The following is a 21,794-nucleotide window of genomic DNA, read 5'->3' as shown; positions in this document are numbered from 1 at the left end:
TTTTAGTGCCATGGGTCTCCATGCAGTTAAAAACTTGCCCATCTTCATTATTGACCATACATTCATGGAGTCTGGTCACAGCCAGATGGAATGTGACAGTGTCCATGCAGCCATTGAGACCGCCAGAAAAAAAGTGCCTGTAGTCCGGAGGGGTACTACACTCTTGTGAGGATGGCAAGGAGGAACAGGCCATACAAGGTGATTGAGCTTGGGCACAGTGACTTTCTGGATTTCAAGTCCTTCTCACAACACACGGTCCGAAACAGAACCAAAGACACAGAGGGACAAACAGTTTGTTGGCAGAAAATGAAATGGCTGCACTACACAAAAGAGGATCCGAAAGGGATTCAGTTCAAATATGAGCTGTCCGACCAAGCTGCAAGTTGGAAAGCAGGAGACCAGAGGTGCTCATGCAATTGAACCAAAGAAGATGCACACAGGTCCACCTGGGATCACTGCTGTGAAAAAGAAAGATGTACTCACACAAATGGGAGTATCCCTCAATCCTATGTGGACTTCTACCAGTCTTTGCAAGTCATTCAGGAAGAGTAGGCTAGTATGTCGTTTCAAATCTATCTGAAACGTACATGATCTGCATGAAATATGCTGTTGTTGTATATAATTATATAATGATATGGCTATATTTGACATTCCCAATGTTCTAAAGTCTTTTTTGATTTGCCAAACAGTTATTAGGCCAGGTTTAATGTAATGTATTGTTATTCAGTGAAATCAATTGGTTATTTGGGGAAATGGCTAAACAATTAACTATTTGGCAAAATGGTTATTAATGTTTTTTTTTTTTATATAATTACATTCAATTAACTAATATGTTATAAGGATATTTTTATATGATATTTTTATTATAACAATTGATTACTGTTACTTTTCAACTCATAAAAGTAAAGCCTTTTTCCTATTTGTATCAGATACGCCCTTTTTCTTAGTGTATATGAGATACAATCTTAGTTCCAAAAAGGCGCATGTGACTTTCTTCCGAATAAAAAAAAGATAGAAGTATATTTTTTTCAATGAATGTCAAAATATCGTATTGTCATCCACATGTTTATAACGTTTTCATATTAAAGATTGAATTTGATAAACAAAGTCAGGACAAAGTATGGTCATTTTTTGTTTTGTCACTTACGCCCCTCTGGTTCTCACCCCTCGATATGTTCCTTTTCTTTCTTTACTTTTTGATAATTAAACTGATATGCATTAAAGAGTGACGGCTCTCTCATCTTACCCCACTGAGGCTCATTTTAAATCAACACTCATCATTTAATTCTTAGCAGACAAACAACCCAGTGAGGTCTGAACCAGCAGCCTGTGGCAGAAAGACATGAACTCACCTCAGGCTGCAGTCTGAGGAATATTGTCCCACATGAAGTCGACGGGAAGGTCGAACAAGTGTCCCCGTTTTCCCTCCAGACGCACACTTCTTATAGAGGAGGTACCGGTATCTTGACTTCTACTGTTTTTTTTATCTATCACCACTGGATGTGACAGCCGCGGGGACGTTTTATTCTGGTGTACAGTGACAAATTATTTGCTAAATGTTGGATGCGTTTTAACAGTCGGCAGGAGATATAACACATTTCTAATATATTTCCTTGGATTTATTGTAGTCTAACAGTCTGTTGAATCTTGTATGATGTATAGTTTTTATTTCACTTTTGGAAATACGCTAATTAAAGTGGAAGCGCACGAAATTCCTGCTTACTGTAATTGTTGCGTAAAAGCCGCGCAGCCCGTAAATGAATGACGCGTTGTGCGTTTCGCCAGTGAAAGCTGTGTAAGTTTTCAGAGGCACTGATGAGGTCCTTTCTGACGGAGACTCTGGCATCAGAGGGAGCCTGTTGGATTATTTAAAACCCCAATCTGTTTGTTTGAGAGGCGACAAGTTTGGAGAGTTTTGTTCTTATTCTGGTGCGTCCGCGGTGGGATTTTGCGCCTTGGATATATACCCTGCAGATTCACACCTGTCTCCCTTCCTTTGGTGATTACATACATGGTAGAAGAAATGTTTTTATGTAACACGAGTGCCATAAAGGACTGGAGTTTTTTTCTGTCTCAGATATTGCCTCTGATGAATAAAACTACACGCTTGGTTAACATGGACGAAGGCGAGGATGTGACGACCACCATGGTGACCGCTCTGCAGCCGGACAGCGTAATGAGCGCCAGCAACCCGCCTCTCAACTCCAACCATACCTCGGGCATGGAGCACCTCTTTCAGTACTCTTATTCCGAGAGTGACCTGCTGCACACGGACTACCGGACACCGGCACGAGGCTCCATCCCGCTGCCCAAAGCCATCCTGTACCTTCTCATGGCCGCGCTGGTGGTGGTGGCGGTGGCGTACGCGATAGTTGGACACCTGGTCAAAGATGTGGTCAATGAGTTTGTCGGTATGTGACCCCTAGTGTGTGTGTGTGTGTGTGTGTGTGTGTGTGTGTGTGTGTGTGTGTGTGTGTGTGTGTGTGTGTGTGTGTGTGTGTGTGTGTGTGTGTGTGTGTGTGTGTGTGTGTGTGTGTGTGTGTGTGTGTGTGTGTGTGTGTGTGTGTGTGTGTGTGTGTGTGTGTGTGTGTGTGTGTGTGTGTGTGTGTGTGTGTGATGAATTGTGGTAAAATTGTGGAATGTGCCCCTACAAAATACAGATATGAAACCTGAAAAAGAGCCTAATATGGGTCCTTTACATTTCCATTTGGTCTCCCAGAACCCTCTTTAGTGACTGTTTCAAAAAAATATATAGTTCAAGACTTTAAACAATATGTACAACAGTGTTTCTGGTAAACTTCAATTAGTAAACATGTGTAAACTGCTTTGTCATCCCTCTATCAAAAATCCCAAATGTGAAAATCCTTAGCTCTGCTGAGTCAATGACCTTGTGAAGAAGACATTCTGACAAACTGCACTACACTACTACACAGCAAGTGTGCGTATGAGAGAAATACAGAAAGGAGCTGCCGATTCTCTATTTTAGAAGAGCGTCCTGTGAGCGATACATAATAAATGAATGACATCTATTTTTAGGACACGTTATCAACTCAGAAGTGTTGACTTGACCCGATTGTCAGCTCATTACTTCAAGTGACTTAAAGCAAAATAGTATATTTCACTCAGTGAGGTTTCACTGTTGGTGGATCAGTACAGGGAAACACTAACTCAGCAGCTGCAGGGGCCTTTCGGGCCACCAGGGACCCATAAATAATTGGAACATAAAACTCCTTGGATTCATTCTATTATCTCACTAAACAATCCTTACATTTGTCCATAATAGAGCGCCAAAATCCTCATTTATACAATATGTGTTACACAAAAACAAAAAATGTGACCAATTTTGAGACATTTTCGAAAACATCGCAACTTTTTAGAGATAGGCTACTATGCCAAACAAATGCTTAGGATTTGTGTGCACTACACCTTTACATTTGGTGACATAATGATACCAATTGTTGATGGGAGATATGTCACATTTGGGGATTTCGTTGTTGCAATACAACACAATTTGAAATTGTGACACATTTTAAAAATAAATGTAGGGGTCCTTGTTATAAATGGTTAGGCTCTGTGAAGTTAGATCAAATTCTGAAGTTGTTTTGCGGCCGTAACAACCAGATTTGGAGGTATTGATCCACAACAGACTTAGAGTTTGGGGTGTGACAAGAATATTTGTGTTAACGACAACAGCATTAAAGGACATTTTGGCCTATTACCAAAGATTTTGGATATGTTTAGGATATTAGGGCTATTAATTGTTAGGACTACAGTAATTGTTGATATGAACAATGTTAGGTTTTTCGAACATAAAAATACATTTGTAAATCACAAAGTATCGACAAATGTGCATTGTTGATACTTTGTGATTTTGGCAACTGATTTTAAGGTGAACAATTTTAGGATTCTGGCTTTTAACACTAGAACCGCCAACGGGTCAATTTTACCCGCAGCTGTTTTTTGATTGTATGTAACTTTTTTTCAATAAAATATTCAAGTCTCCCAGTCCTTGACTTTTCCTGAAAGTGTGTTATGTAGCACCCTCTGTTGTGAACAATTGTCAATATGAAGTCAGATTGAAAAAATCGCCCAAAAAAATGCCATTTATACCTATATCCGCCAGCGGGTAATATTTACCTCATAGAACATGCAGCGTAAACATGACGTGTTGCTATAGCAACGCCTTTTGTCTACTGCGGTTCCTTATAGATAGAGAGATAGATAGATAGATAGATAGATTGATAGATAGATAGATAGAGAGATAGAGAGAGAGAGAGAGAGAGAGATAGACAGATAGACAGATAGATAGTTATAGATAGATCGATAGATAGAGAGAGAGAGAGCAGAGAGATTTGTACTTAAACAAAACACAAGTCTAGCACCAAGCGTTTAAATCAGCACTGTTAGCGATATTTTATACTTCATGCTATCTGCACAAACACATATTCTATTGGTATAAGTTTCATCCCTGTGCGATCAAAACTCACTGTTCTACATGATAAATAAAAGAACATTGTACCTTGAAAATCAATAGCGGGTAAATTTGACCCGTTGGCGGTTTTAGTTATATGCTACAGCGACCTCTGGCGGTTCTAACACATTTTGGGATCATGACCCCATTGTTGACCATCTCTTTGGGTGCTGTTATGAATAATTGTATTATGACAGCTAATTTCTTAAGTAATAACACATTTGGGGCCTGGAAACCAACTTAGGGTTTATCTTTTGAAGGTAATTATATATTTTTCTTAAAAAATACATTCAAATAAACTGACAGATGTCTGTTAAAACTGTTTTACAGAATGCCACGAACACAGTTGTTCTGCAGTAAAATTAACAATAGATTGGTTTTATTGTTGTGTATGGGAAGAGCCTTCAAATTTAGCATTTTACCTAATGGAGGTAACATTATAACACCTGTCTACTGGTGTGATAATGACTTGTGTTTCAGCCTTCCTGCTTTGTCCTTATCATATTCATAGATGTAGTCACTAACATGCTGGTTGTGTTGCTCCCTGCTTGTAGGTGGAGGCAGGTCTATGGTTGCTGAAGGTGACAGCCATGGAACCAGTGAACCAGGTGAAAACCATAGCTCACATGGGTCACAGTCGGCAGCACTTAGCTTTGCCACAGAGACTTCTGCTGTTCTGTCTGTCTACCTGCGCCTCACCTGACCTTCCCACCTTCATATGAAAACTCACACATACACATTCACACAAACACGCAGGCAACAAAGTGTTTGGGCTCCTGGGCATTTTGCTGAGGTGTAAATGTGGAGGATGTGTGTTTTAAGGCTGCTCACCAGAGAAAGCTGGAAAAGACATTGTCAAGCCTCCTACTCACAGCCTGATGCTTCACTCTTCTGACTGGGTGTAACATGAGAAAAGCAAAAGCGTATGTTAGGGTTCACATAGAAACAAAAACAAATATAGTGGAATGAAAACTGAAAAAATACAGAAATAAAAGGGAAAACTCTGAAAATAATAATATGTAAGATGTAACAATTTGGATAAAACCTTATACTCATGTGGGTATATGAAACTTGCTATTTCTAATAATGTCGACATCATTAATTGTATTAATAGTATAAGTAGTAGTCATGAAAGCAGAAAGAAAATATTTTATAGCCCAATTGTGCTTTTGGGGTTTTCCCTTTCCTGTAGTGTGTTATATATATATATATATATACGTAGGGCCACTTTAAATAAAAATTAAATATACAAAAGAAGAATTAAGAAACGTGAGGTGGTCCCAAGTGGTCATGTATCAGTTCTGTCAGTCTGGAGGAATCCCGTTCTGCCTGCCGTCTGTTCTTCACACTCACTACTGTCGGCCTTAATCTAAGCTGCTCATCTGACAGAACAATGATTGATGTGTCCCAATTCAAACAGGCTCCACCGCTCATGATGGGGCTGCTGCGCGGCAGACATCTTCCCCAGAAACAATTTTATGGTGCTTTGCCTCTAATGGAATTACAGAGGCCGAACCCATCCTAACTTTTCTGTCAGATGAAGTTTGCAGACTTGTTCTGTGCACGTTCTAAATACGGAGTTTGCTTGTTTTTGCATCGTGCATGAATGGGCCTCCGTTTCCTCTGAGGCTGCATCTGTCAGGGCTTGTTTGTGGAAACTGTATACAAAGAAAAGTGACTAGATCTATAGCTGAAATTATTAGTCAATTTAAGTTAATTAATAACAAACTATTTTCATAATTGATTTTGTACAAAAATGTTAAACGTTTGCTTGTGATAACTTACTAAATGTGAGTGTATTTTGCTTTGTTTTACGATGTGTCAGACATAACAGGCAATTTGATGACTAGCCCTAGCTCAATCTGTCGCAAAGCATCAAGCAAAGGAAAACATATTTATACTCTGTTTTATCTCATGTTGAATATAACATTTGATATGTAAAGTGCAGGAAAGAAGTCTCAAAATGTAAAAACTAAATTTGTAAGCTACCTTGATTGATTTTGTTGTTGACTCTGATCCCTTCTGAAACTATTAGCCAGCACAGTGCATTTTCCTTATTCACACTTCCTTAGTCTGTATTGACAAGAGAAAAAGTTACCCCTATGTTATCCCTCTATCTCTCTTCAGACTGGGTATTTAACTCTTGTCGAGACACGAGCCACAAAACGGAGATTAACTGCATCACCAACAATATAACCGAGGTGAGGGAGTTGAACGAGAGGCCCCGGTTGGTGGAGATGAGCTACATATCCCTGAACCACACCAACTGCCTGAGCTCCAACAGATCGGAGGACACGGTGATAACCATAGATGAGACGTTACAACAGCGACCTCCGGACACTCACTCTGGGACCTAACCTGTGACCTTATGACCTTCCCTGAGAGAAATAAAGCTGTTCGCTTTTCTTGTTCAAGTGGATTTACAAGTCTGTCATGAGTTGAAGCTCTATCCACTGTTTTATCACCTGCAGGCTGGTTGTTATACCTGCGTAATGTTTGGCCAGACTGCAATCTGAATTGTCAGCCTGTGCTGGAACATTGGAGGTATTGGATTATGGTATCTGATTGGACGCCTTTCTGCGGAGGAAGGCTACCGTTTTTTGGCAGAGAAAGACGTTTTTTTTTGTCTTCATTATACTGCCCTTTTTTTCAAGACTTAATGAGTAAAAACACTTTGCAGTTCACAGTAACCACAAACAGTATGTAATCACTGTAACGCTGATCAGTGCTTATTGTAATATTGCTAGCATGGTTAAACACCTCCTAACCTCAATACACTCAATGACAGTTTATATTATGGTAAGAATTGTATAAAGCAACTCTAAGGACACCAGATGGCTAATGCTGAAAATGCCTGAGGCAGAAAACTCACAACATGATGAATAAATACAAGTATTTTGTAGTTTCTTGTTATTAGCTAGATGTGACCAGATTGCAAAAAAAATAAAGGTGCAATTACAGCTATTGTTATGTTGGACAAAAAAAACAATTATAGTTGAAGAAGATTTATGATTTCTTAAACTTTCTTGTTAAGTGTCTAACCGCACAGCACCACATTTGAAGCAAAAATGTCTGGATATCTATGTACTGTTTAATATTTCTTGTGAAATGGTTAAATGTCAAACCCTTTGTTAACCTTTCTTACCTCACTGTAAAGGGCTATGTTCTGCTGCTAATGAGTGTGTGACACCAATCAAAGCTACAACTAATTGTTTCGACATGCTTCGAAGTGGAGAAACAGTGAAAGTTGGTCGAGACACACTCTTTGTGGCAACTGAAAAACAGAATATAATCAAAATCTTCAACAAAGATTTTCGGGTTGTTCTACTAGAAGTTATTGATTGTTGGATAGATGATACTGTACCTATAGAAAGGTGAGGTTCCACTCTTTCAGTTGAATATGGGACTTTTATTCTGAAAACTATATGTTGGGTAGTCAATGGCAAGAGATACATAATTATTTGATCCTTTTGAATTGTGTCATGTTTTAGTTAATAAAAAATATATTTTTGGAATTCAAGTGAGTTTGTTGTAGTAACTTTTAAACTGTTGAGTTACCTGCACCTTTCGTGTCCACAATATACTGTATGTCACCAACACAGCCAATACCGTTACAGTTGCAGTTGCTAGCTAGGTAACTTAGCTATGTTACACAACTAATGTAACAAGCTAGGTTACTTAGCTATGTTACACAAACTAATCTAACAAGCTACTTAGCTATGTTCCACAAACTCATGTAACACAATAGAATATTTAGCCATGTTCCACAAACTAATGTAACAAGCTAGGAAACTTAGCTATGTTACACAACTAATGTAACAAGCTAGGTTACTTATGCCGCGTTTCCACTACACAGCCTCGCTCGGCCCCGCTCGGCCTCCTTTGGCCGCGCCCGGCCTCGTTAGGACCAGCTCACTTTGTGGCGCGTTTCCATTACAGTTTAGGAACCGGGTCAGTATCTATAGTAACAGTGTAGGCGGAGCGACGCTGCTTAAAACTGCCGTGACGTCATCTTCAATGCGACACAACAATGGAGATGTGAAAGCGATCGTTTGCTTGTTTTTTGCTGTGTGGTTTATTATCACAAGAAATAGACAAGTTGTTTCGAAAGAGGCGACGTATAGCAAGACGAGGTATAGAAGAAGCTGACGCGAGAGTTCGGGCAGTCCTCCTACGCCGCAGACTACAGGACGACTCGAATCACTACTAACTACAATGCTACTTGGTAAGCTAACGTTCGCTAACTAGCAATGTGTTTAGGCTCACTCTCCCTATACGACCAAAGTATTTCAAGTATTTAATTAATTGTAGCTACCACTTTTACGTATTAAAATATGTATGCTTTTGTTTGTGTATTTCAGAAGTTACCGACCGAGCTACCGAGTGGTGGAATGTGATTGTTCCATCTTTCACACACTCAGTGGAGAACTTCAGGATGCCTGAGGAAAACCTACGTGTAATACCTAAATATTCATTGTATTGTATTGAACATAAATACATCTTTTCTTTTTCACATACATGTGTTTGTCAAATTATTTAAACCAAAAAAATGTTATCAGAATTGACTATTTAGTAAATATTTGAATTTCAAGCACAAGTACTGCCCCCATAATAATAATCTAATAAATTAAGCAAATATCAAAGCAAACTATAAACATAAATACAAAAGTGTAAAACACAACAGAACTATATTCATAAATGCAAGTGTAAAAAATTGTTAACATGGATGGAGGCTAAAGTATCCACAGCATAAAATAATATGATTATGATGGTTTGTCTGAAAGACACAGCCTCAAGGTTCAAGGTTTTTTATTTTGTCATACGAACATAGCTAGTGTAGTTATGACAATGAACATCTTAGGTCACAGGCTCCTCCAACAGTGCAACACAATAACCCAGATCAACAGAAATATAGTGCAAGTAAATATTAAGCGCTGTGCACCGCTCTCTTTGTATAGGTGTTTTCTTTTGTTCTCTTCTCTTTGAAATATGTAAGCAATGTGTTTGAGTCTAGCACAACGAGGGTATTACAATTGAGTAATTTTTCTACATGTATTTATCATGTATTCTTAATACCATTATGTAATGTTATGTTTTAGAGGAGGACCTCAAGCTAGCAAACTCAATTTCAAACAGTATGCAGAGTTGTCCTGCTAAAGAGTTAAAATGTATTATTTAACCAAGTATTTATTCTCTTATTTGCTTTAATTGCAACAGATGATAAAGGTTTCACTGTGATAAGTATTCTCTTAAATCCATAAACCCCTGTACAGTGCTTTGTGGACGATGGTGTTTATGATATTTCTGACTGCAGAGGGACGCCTAGATGATGCCATCTTTCTGTGCGATCGCTGGTGGGTGCAATTATTTATCAACAAGCAATAAGATAAGACATGGCATTGATTCTGCTGGGCCAGTTGCCGTTCCTGCAGGGCCAGATCCTCTCCTCCTCGGTTTGTGCTGTTGATGCAGAGGACGTTGTGTCCTCCTCGCTGTTCCTCCTCGCTAGTCCCAATGTAATCATCTAGAACAGAAACATGACTTGTAAATTCCACAAACTACTGCAGCACAATACTATAAATAGCAACAACAACTATAGAAAAGACAAACTGAACGTAAACAATGGCACATATGGTGTTAGCAAACAATAGCTCTCGCTAATGCTATCTGCCTAGCTAGCCTTCGGGGCTCCATCGGGGTTGTCGAACATAAATGTAAGGATAAAATAGACTTATTTGTTAGAAGTGAGCTTTAAAACAGATAGGGACACAAAGCAGGGACACAAAGCAGGGACACAAAGCTTTCAAGCAAATAACACAGCGTTAGCAAAAACGTACCATGCAGACTCCAGTAACGCCGTTGGAGAGTCCAGTGTCTGTGTAGAGACCTCCTGAAAGACTTTGATATTGCGAGTTGTCCCGTCGAGCACCCGCTGGACCTTATCATCTGCAATATAATGGACGTCGTCACTTCCTCGACCGACCATGGTGTGCTTTTCTTTGCCATTGTTGTAGCTCCTCCGTTAACAAAAATGCTGTTTGTAAAAATGGATTATCTCGCGCGCAGATTGTGACGATTCTCTCCGACCAATCAGCAGCCGAGAGCGTTGACGTCACAAACACAGCCCGGTTGCCTCTGGCCCTGGCCCCACGATTTTATGAGGCCAGAAAAACTGAGAATTAGGACCAGCCGGCCGGTACTAGGCCAAGTGGAAACGCAACCACAAACGGGCCGCTGACGTCACAGCCCTCTTAAACCGGGCTGCGCGCTGTAGTGGAAACGCGGCATTAGCTATGTTACACAAACTAATCTAACAAGCTAGGTTACTTAGCTATGTTCCACAAACTAATGTAACAAACTAGGTAACCTAGCTATGTTCCACAAACTAATATAACGTTATCTTACCTGATCGTTTCATCCAGCTAGCAGGCATTGTAGCTTAAGAGAAAGTACACATCACTTCTGGGCGTGTTGTCTTTTTAAGTACATATTTTCACAGCCTTCTATTTCAAAGGTTTTTACAAAAAAACTCAGACTTTCTTGACCTTTAGTAGCCATAAAAAAGGCATACAAAATATTATTTGTCTCTCGCTGTTTACTCTACTTATTTTACGAAGTACGATCCCTTGGTGGCCTATCTGAATGAGCCGGTCTTTGACTCTCTTTTTTAAGGGCAATATAAGAATAAATGGTATTGAACTCAGCAGCAGTGATGACGTCCGAGATGTTAGGTGTAAAGGCTCACAATTTTTTCACCACCTTGAAGTCGTCTATTAATGGCAAAAGTGTTATTGTAAAAGTCTTAATTGATTTTATATCCAGTACAGACTTTGACCTCTAGGAATGTGCAGAGAGCATGAAAGTTAATTGTTGACCTTGGAAACAATCATTTGACAGGAAGAAAACACTTAAATAAGACCAATATATGGTGTAAAAATGAGATATAATTAAATGTGATATCTACATAACTTTGCTGAAGTTTGCTTTTCTTTTTAGTCGGATATGTTAAGGTTGGTTTTAAGCCCAGGATAACACATTTTATTTTCTTCACTTGCATTGCAAGGTTAAAGGGTCAATAGAAAACACATTTTATTTCTGTGGTGGCCTCCAAAAGTATTAAAATAAAATGTCCTTGTATCACAGAACTGAGGAGGAAAAATCACTAATGCATAGCTTGGAAGTTTTATTACAAAACCACAAAATCCATAGATGGAACTTGTGTGAAATGACCTTGAGGATGCATGCTTCAGTATGTTTTTCCTATATCCGCCCCTCCCTCTCTTACTTACAGTCTCAGAGGTTCTTCGATGCAGTGACCAACTGCTGTGAAGATGCAGTAGAAATACTAATGAGCATGGCACACGGCTAACACGTGTCATACAATATTAATGGAGAAAGGATATCTGTGTCATGAAATTCAACGGCCTCCAAACCATCTCAGGCCAACCCTGGTGGGAGGCCAGTAACTCAAACAAATAACTCAAGGTTGATAGAGTAGATTGCTGTACTATGGTACAGATATCCATGATGTCTAAATGGTTTAATCCAAATGACCCATGTGATCTGACTTTTCCAATAAGTCCACTTTTTTAATGAACTATCTCTACAATGATTAAAGGTGGGGTAGGTAAGTTTGAGAAACCGGCTCGAGATCGCTAGAATTTGAAAATACACAACCGGAGAAAATCTGCCACTTCCTTACAGAGCCCCTCCTCCAACACACACGAACGCGCACATGACCAATGAGGGCACGAGATAAGTTTGTGCCCCGATGGAAGGCTGACAGGCAGGTAGGCCATCCAGTTATTTTAGCCGGGCCGGCTAAAATGATTGGTCGTACTTTTTACAGTATTACGGCTTCCACAGATGACATTTTTTAATGGATTTTTTGTCAAAGCACTTAAGATATTCATTGCTATCGGGATGTTAAGAGCATTCCATGGAATATAACAAAAAGTGTATCTCGAGCCGGTTTCTCAAACTTACCTACCCCACCTTTAATTGCATTGCATCATGTTTTGGTTCATTTCACCCTTTAGAGGACTTTTCATCACTTTGGGGATACTCTGACTGTTCATCTAGTGCCGTTATCATGTCAACTAGACATTTCACTTTCATGATGCATGGGACTGCCTAGAAACCTATCATTGTGTGGCTTGCACTGCAGAAACTGTGCAGGCTCTCATTTGCTGTAATATTGTGAGTGAATCTGCTGTGGAGTTTATATTCTTACATATTTTTTTTGTAACCTTTGAGATATTTAATTGTGCTGATCAACTGGCAGATTACTTAATTTTTGTGATCGAATAATGCTTGTTGTACCTGCCGCGGTGACCAGCACTTTTGTTTATAGGGTCATATGCAGTGGCGTTTTTATATGTACAAAAGTGGTGGGGCACAAAAAACTTAGATGTCTATATATAAGCTTCTGCAGTGATGTGCAGTGAGGTTCATGGCTGGTGAGGCAGTTGACCAAACACAAGCAGAATGAAAACCCCTCCAGATAGAAGGTGAATGTAGAAGACAATGCATTTAATGTGACAGCACATGCATCAAACTAACCGCCATATACATAATTCATCACCTTAAAGGTAGGGTAGGTAAGTTTGAGAAACCGGCTCGAGATACACTTTTTGTTATATTCCATGGAATGCTCTTAACATCCCGATAGCAATGAATATCTTAAGTGCTTTGACAAAAAATCCATAAAAAAAATTCATCTGTGGAAGCCGTAATACTGTAAAAAGCACGACCAATCATTTTAGCTGGCCCGGCTAAAATAACTGGATGGCCTACCTGCCTGTCAGCCTTCCATCTGTGCACAAATGTATCTCGTGCCCTCATTGGTCATGTGCGCGTTCGTGTGTGTTGGAGGAGGGGCTCTATAAGGAAGTGGCAGATTTTCTCCGGTTGTGTATTTTCAAATTCAAGCGATCTCGAGCCGGTTTCTCAAACTTACCTACCCCACCTTTAAATCTTTTCTCTGTCTAAAGTAGTCCTACTTCGGCATTCTGAGGACAAACTCCAGCGTGCTGAACACTATTATTTTGTCACCTGTCAGCTGCCCTTTTCGTTAAAGAGGTGCATGACACAGGAGCTAATGAAAGAGCAGCAAAGATTGCCAGCAACCCTGCCCACCCAGGTAACCATCTGTTCCTAATCAAAGATCTCCTGCCACTTCAGCAGCTTCATCCCAAAGTAAATTGCCAAAATGGCTTACGGGAACCACTCAGCAACATTGTCGCCTCTCTAAAAAAATGTTTAATGTTTTACTAGTAGCCTATACTTGTTTGGATTTTCACGTTATCTTTTTCGATTAATTTAATACTATTCATCTGTTGACCGAAGTACTCTCCACACACTGCCCTTTATTTTATTACAATCCAACACGGTGATTGATATAAATGAGTATGAGAGAGGTAGGCTGTCTGAATGATGTGAAACATACACCTTGTCTACTACAATCCTATGGGTTCATTCCTCTTTATTGCTAATAAAACTGTTGGTACCCAGACTAGTCAATCTACTCTGCTAAACACTTCCATCTAGTGAGCAAGTGAAATCATTGCATCTTCAAAAAATTACGATCACAGAGTTAAATGTATTTTTTAACGTTAACAGTCCTTAAATCAACCGTCGTTAATAATAATTACTGTTCTAAAAGCACTACAATTAAAGTCTGAAAACGATTCATGGATGTAAATTATCATTGTTGTCCAGAACAGTTTCTCATCCCACTTTGAGGTGAGATTATTCTGTGGAATACTTTTTCTATAGTCAAGGATATCAGACCCAATTTCTCCTGGTGTAATTTCAGGTACATTTGTGAGTTAATTTACAGTTATGTAACACACCGTTTAAATTATGTGTGTTCAATAAACTTGTGACATAGGCCCTATCACACCAGGGGGACTACTTTCTGTCAGAGATATCATAACTAGAAATAAATTGCCAAAATGGCTACCTACCTCTATAACTCAGCAAAATAGTTAGCTATTATATTACGTTTAAAAAAAGTTGACGCTGGAAGTGTCTTTGAAAGAAATCCTCACTGTTATGTAGTAGTGAATGTGAAACAGAGTAATATTGAGAAAGAGCAAATCTGACCTCTTCCTATTCAAGATTCAAGATTCAATGTGCACAGTGGCTATAGTGTAGATATGGCAATGAAAAACTGAAGTCACAGGCTCCTCCAACAGTGCAACATGAATATATATAGGACATAGAACAAATAAAACAGATAAAATAGTGCAAGAGAATGTTTTGAGTTGTGCAAGTAAATACAAATAAAATTGAAATAGTGCAAAAAAAGTCTATATACAATTCAATGGAATATGATATATTAGATAAATAATTAGCAAGATGCAAACAGATAAATGTTTTTGGATGTTCTTTCAAAAGTCCAGGTGTTTAATAGTCTTTAATTTTAACTTAAAGGGGACCTATCATGCAAAATGCACTTTTGTACGTCTTTTATACATGAATATGTGTCCCCGGCATACTTGCCAACCCTCCCGATTTTCGCGGGAGACTCCCGATTTCATTGCCCTCTCCCGGTTTCCTCCCGGGGTCATATTTCTCCCGCATTTCTCCCGATTTCTGACAAAATCAGATTTACTCAGGACTCTTTCCACTCGGACTTTAATACAGCTACACCATTGTTTGGTTTCCATGGTAGCGTAGCGCGCGCAACTGAAAGTCTGAGAGGGTGAGGAAGATAGTCACAGCAAACAGAACAAGAATCGACAATTCTACCCTCTGCTCACTCCTTTCCTGTAAAATACAGGTCCAGCCCACACATATGGTGCTACAGGTCGCAAGGCAGTGCACTTACAACTACAATAAGCATGTTAATGTTAATCTAATACAGCTCCCCCCCGCGGTGGTTTTGGAAATGCTCCCGATTTCTGAAGTCTCAAGGTTGGCAAGTATGGTCTCCGGTGTTTCAGGGAACTCACCAAGTGTCAGAAAACACAACCCTCTCTATTTTCCTCCATACCCAAATCTCTAAAAAAGGGGCTGCAACGGATCTGATAAAAACTGATCCAGATTTGAACACTGTCCTGACGTCAGGACAGTGGCGCTACGGCTATTGGGCCAACTCCACCAATCAGGAGGAGACAGTCACGGCCATTGCCGTTCGAAAGCGCTGGAGACGCTGTAGTACATATGCCAGGCCTGTAGATGGTGCTGGTTTGCCCTTATCTGCCCTTACAAACACAGAGCTAAAAAATGTCAAATTGAGCAAAATGAGGCATGGCTAAAATGCATGATCTGTTTGGTATTTTGCACAAAAAAAAGTATAAATATGCCTTATATAGGTATGGTCCTACACTATATTATTCAAATATAGCATGATAGGTCCACTTTAACTTATTTTTAATTTAACTTATTAAACTAGAGCTTTCCCTTGTAATTCTACACGAAACAGCACATTTGCAATTTACTGAAGATATTAGAGAGTAGAAAAGTTCTGTATAGCAGTGCCTCCAACTTCCATCCCACTAAATGCCCAATAGTATGAAGCTGCAGCGTCGGAGGCTGCACTCTCAGGACCGCACTCACAGGACTCTAGTTGTTTTGCAACATCGCCACCTAGCGGATTGGATGACCGCAAAAGTAGACATTGTAATGCTTGTTATTAACCATCTAAAAATGCATGACTTCGCCACTCTATAGAGAGGCGAAGTCCCTCCCCTTCCGGTTGAGCTCCATGGGACCTTATTTCGGAAAAATTATGTTTTTTTTGTGAGAAACCGCTCAATGAACTACATCTCCCGTCTCGCACCACACACTAGTGATGGGAATTATGGCTCTTTGAAGGGAGCCGGATCTTATGGCTCCGTTCCTTTCAAAGAGCCGTTCAAAAGAGCCGTTCAAAAGAGCCGTTGTTTTAAAGGGGGCGGGGTTACTAGGTTTATCTGCGAAATAATCACCAGGATAATGATTGACTGCATTGCCAGACCTAATGTAAATAATCGGCATTGTAAACATGACACAAGGTGGCGCCATATCCATGTCATCATGTCAGTGAATATACTTTGAATTTACCCTCTGTATGTGATAAGTAAATAAAGTTGCCTTGCCTTGAATGAAATTCACGCAACTCTTAATATTAGATACTGTGTTTTTAAGTGGCGATGGAGATTATTTGTTGACCCTGCTTTAAAGGATATTTTGCCTTTACAAATGGTGCGCTTTATCACTGCCTGGGTTTTGGTTGAAGTGCATCCAAATGCTGCTGCGCTTTCACGTTTGGCTCATTTTCCATCCGAAAAACACGTGGTCTACCTGTCCTGTACCACTTGGTATGACTTCTCTCTCGCGCGTATTCCGTTAAGACCCACCCCATCTCACTCCTCGTGCTGAAACCTACCAATCAGAGTAGGGGCGGATCTTCACGGAATACGTTTGGGGAACAAAATCAAGCTTTTTAAAAGGCGAGTGCATGTTGGCAGGCAGTGAGTGCGGACCAACGATTGAACGATAACAAGAACGGCTCTCACCAAGTAGGACTCGGTTCCCCTCGTTCGTACCAAAGAGCCGTTCAAAAGAATCGGCTCGTTCGCGACCGACACATCACTACCACACACCAAGACGGCCCGTCACGTTGGTATATTTCACCTCTTTCTTTCAGAATGAGGCGAAAAGTATTAAAAGAGGTGAAAATCACTACAAGTCTGGGCATGTTGAGAGCTGTACATACACACAAGGGGAGTTAGTCGGTTCCGTAAGAGCCAGCGGAATTCTGGGATTTGTAGTCTTTCTAGTTGCGTATTTTTCATAGTCTTATATTTCAACAGTTTTACGGCAAACTGTGACTTTTTTGACATGGAAATTATTATTTAAAGTGGACCTATCATGCTATATTTTAATAATATAGTGTAGGACCATACCTATATAAGGCATATTTATACTTTTTTTTTTTCAAAATACCAAACAGATCATGCATTTTAGCCATGCCTCATTTCGCTCAATTTGAAAATGTTTAGCTCTGTTTTTGCAAGGGCTGATTCTGTGAGAACAGCACCACCTACAGGCCTGGCATATGTACTACATAGTCTCCAGCTTTCGAACAGCAATGGCCGTGGCGGTCTCCTCCTGATTGGTGGAGTTGGCCCAATAGCCGTAGCGCCACTGTCCTGACGCCAGGACAGTGTTCAAATCTGGATCAGTTTTTATCAGATCCGTTGCAGCCCCTTTTTTAGAGATTTGGGTATGGAGGAAAATAGAGAGGGTTGTGTTTTCTGACACTTCCCTGGAACACCGGGGACACATATTCATGTATAAAAGACGTACAAAAGTGCATTTTGCATGATAGGTCCCCTTTAAGATTGACAAACATCATATGTGTAATTTGTGGCACAATTCAAACGGGATCGAAAGATAATCTTTCTCTCTCCATTGACTTCAATACAAACTTTTTCCGAAATAAGGTCCCATGAGTCCCACCGGAAGGGGAGGGACTTCGCCTCTCTATAGATACTACCCCAGTTCCTAAACTGTAATGGAAATGCGCCATAAAGTGAGCCAGTCCTAATGAGGCCTAGCCATACCGAGCGAGGCCGGGTAGTGGAAATGCGCCATAACAGGCTGCCAGGAGGAGGAATAAGCCCTCCGCTTCCCCCTCCACCTCCGTCCCCCCACAGGCCATGCTGGAGGATGTCTGGCTGGATGTGAGTCCTTCAAATGTTTCGTTTAAAGCCTGCTTCTTCTTTTTGTGTCTGTGCAGCTGTCTAACCCTAATCCTCTCTTTCTGTGTGTCCTAAAGGTTCAGCCAGGACCCCTCCAGGAGCCTGTGGAGGGCCCCCAGCCTGACAGGGCCACAGCCCTGCCCCTCGAGCCCTCTGGTCTCAAGCCTGCTGCGTTTGATGCAGTGTCGGAGACGATCATGGCCCGGATGTCTCACACTCCATACAGCTGAGATATGTGAGCGTCCTGCAGGACACAGGGCCACTGCTGAGACAGTACCTCTCTCTCACACACACACACACACACACACACACACACACACACACACACACACACACACACACACACACACACACACACACACACACACACACACACACACACACACACACACACACACACACACACACACACACACACACATGCACACGTCTAGAATATAAAAATACGTAGGTTTTAAATATTTTAGGAATTTAAAAAGTATATAGTCATAGTAATCTACTATTAAAGGTGGGGTAGGTAATTCACTTCAGAAACACTTTTTGTTATATTCCATGGAATGCTCTTAACATCCCGATAGCAATGAATACATTAAATGCTTTGACAATAAATACATACAAACATTTCGTCTGAGGAAGCCGTGGCGCTGTAAAAAGCACGACCAATCATCTGAGCCGGCCCGGCTAAAATAACTGGATGGCCTACCTGCCTGTCAGCCTTCCATCTCGTGCACAAACTTATCTCGTGCCCTCATTGGTCATGTGCACGTTCGTGTGTGTTGGAGGAGGGGCTCTGTAAGGCCCTGACACACCAGGCAGTCACCAGAGAACTCGCCGACATCCGACACCGACAGATCCATCGACGAGTTCTCCTGCGTCTTGGCCATGTGTCGCACTGAAATACACCGCTTTACTACAGCCGAGCACGTACGAACTGCGCATGCATGAGTGGCAATAACTCTCCTTACCAGCAGCCGGCGGTAGTGTGTATTCGTCATTCAAAATAGGCAACAACCGGAAGACAGAGAAGAAGAACAGACTGGTATACAAACAAATAGCGGGTGCCGTTCCATTTTCACTCTAGTCCATCGAAAACATGTTTTAGAATATAAAAATACATGCATGATGAAATGAGCACATAAAGTGCAGACATACTATGAAATCACAGTTAATAGACCTGCATCTGATGATCGCAGTGTTCTGGCGGGTGTGTAGTTTATTGAGTCAGCAATGTAATAATGGCCACTTCTTGCTAAATTTACGATGAGATGAAAAACCGGACTTGACCAAACAAATCACGGAGCTCTCAGCAGAGGACAGCCGGGGACGCTCCCGCCGATATCAGAGATGTCCCTGCTATGTGTGGGAGGTAAGAGAGGACATTTAAGGGCTATGTTTGATGTCTTTAAGTATCACCTGCTGGTGTTTAGCTGCTGTCCTGTGCCTTAAATCGTTTGTTTACGTCCCTCACTTCCGTTTCGCTTCTCATTTGCTAGCTGAACAGCTGATCAGAGTGGTTTCTTGGCCCGATAGCTTGTGTCCGACACCCGGCCGATTCAACATGTTGAATCGGCCGGGTGTCGATCGTGAAAGGCCAAATAAGGCGTGTCACGGCCGAGGGTTCGGGACACACCAAATTGACTTTGGGCGACAAGGAACCCGTTTTCGCCCAACAACGCAAGACGGCCGATATCGGCCTGGTGTGTAGGGGCCTTAAGGCAGTCTGAAGGAAGTAAAGGGGCAGATTTTTTCCGGTTGTGTACTTTCAAATTCTAGCGCACTCGAGCTGGTTTCTCCATTCTTACCTACCCTACCTTTAAATCTATTCCATTAACCTGAGTTAAAACCTGAATTAGAAGATTCTACGTAACTTCAGCTACTAGAGGTCAGGAGTGCACAACACGATCATCACAATAATATAGTAATAGAAAAAATACAAAATAATGTCTTTAAAAGACCATATTATAGTACGTTAAAAAAAAAAATTGATGTCATAAATAAATAATAGTGTATCACAAAAATATATTACCACATAGAAAATGTATTGCATAGTATGCCATAAAAACATATTAATAAAAAGTTGTTCTTAAAAAAGTCGAACTATAATATGCCATAAAATTATTGTGTTTTTATAATGTCAAATTGAAGGTAGTCATAAATTGTTCATAGTATGTTATAATAAATGTATCATACAGAAAATCACTAAAAAAGTCCTATTATAGTATGCCACAAAAAAGTGTGACACGTTTTTTAAATAGTCATTGTAGTATGTCAAAACAATTATTGATAATATAGTTTGTCACTAAAAAGTCACAGTTTAGAACGCATATAAAATAATTTATAATATAGTTTGTCCAAATAATCATAGTATAGTAACTATAAATAAAGTTAATACAGTATGTCATTTAAAATTAATATTGCATTATGTAATTTATTATATAGTCAGTCTTTGCTCAGGCTTTAAATATAAATAAATAAATCTGTGAGATGTCTGTCTCCACCTTAGTGGTACATGTGCATCCACCAAGCAAGTTCAGTGCATGTACCTTTTAATTTAATTTGGATAGGTATATTAACACTTTTTTTATTCGAGTACCATAAACAAAAATCCTCTTAATTCCAATGTATTGAGGTGGATGGGGAGGTCTAAAGATCTATACAAAATAAACACAATTATCTGTGGCCCACCTAGAGGCAAGAAGTGTCATTTGGGAGAACTAATCCTTTTTTTTAAAAAAACCTTTATTTAACCAGGTGGTCATTGAGATCATCGATCTCTTTTTCAAGGGAGACCTGTCCAACATGGCAGCAAGTAGGTTACAACATGAACATAAAACAACAGATAACACAAAAGGACATCGTATTTACAGGGCTACATTTACATAACTAGAGACATTGACAAGTACCAACAGTATCATTGCACCTATCCGAGCTATAAAAACAGGCAGTGGAAACAATTTGCTCATTTTCAAATCTGTTTGAAGACTGTTCCAAGCAAGAGAAGCTGCGCACATAAAAGCTTTCTTACCAAAGTCAGTCCTAGCACTTGGCACATGTAACAAAGCCACATCATGTGATCTCAGGCAATAGCTACCTGCAACTCTCTGTGTGATCAGAGAGCAGATGTAAGATGGGAGTTTACCCAACATAGCTTTATAGATAAACATGTACCAATGACTGAGCCTCCGTACAGTTAGTGAAGGCAAACCTGCCCTGGCATACAGGGTACAGTGATGAGTAAGTGCTTCACAATTAGTAACAAATCTCAGTGCACTGTGATAGGCGGCATCTAACTTGTTCAGGCAATGGGCAGGTGCATTCATATAAAGCAGATCACCGTAGTCCAGCACAGGTAAAAAGGTCACAGTGACTAGCCTTTTCCTGGCCTCAAGTGAGAAACAGGACTTGTTTCTGAAAAAGAAACCTAGTCTAACCCTCAGCTTTTTCAGCAGATTATCTACCTGAAGTTTAAAAGAGAGGCAATCGTCAAGCCAGATACCAAGGTATTTATAACAGGCAACCACTTCAAGTACTTTTCCTTGCGCAGTACCAATATCCAAAGTGGTCTCTGGTGTCTTTTTAGCTTTTGAAAATAGCATTACCTTAGTTTTATCAACATTTAAAAGAAGCTT

This window comes from Trematomus bernacchii, unplaced genomic scaffold (genome assembly GCF_902827165.1).
Source record: "Trematomus bernacchii unplaced genomic scaffold, fTreBer1.1, whole genome shotgun sequence".
In the NCBI taxonomy this organism is placed as follows: domain Eukaryota; kingdom Metazoa; phylum Chordata; class Actinopteri; order Perciformes; family Nototheniidae; genus Trematomus; species Trematomus bernacchii.
The sequence above is the reverse complement of the archived record's forward strand: the minus strand, read 5'-3'. Positions refer to the sequence as shown.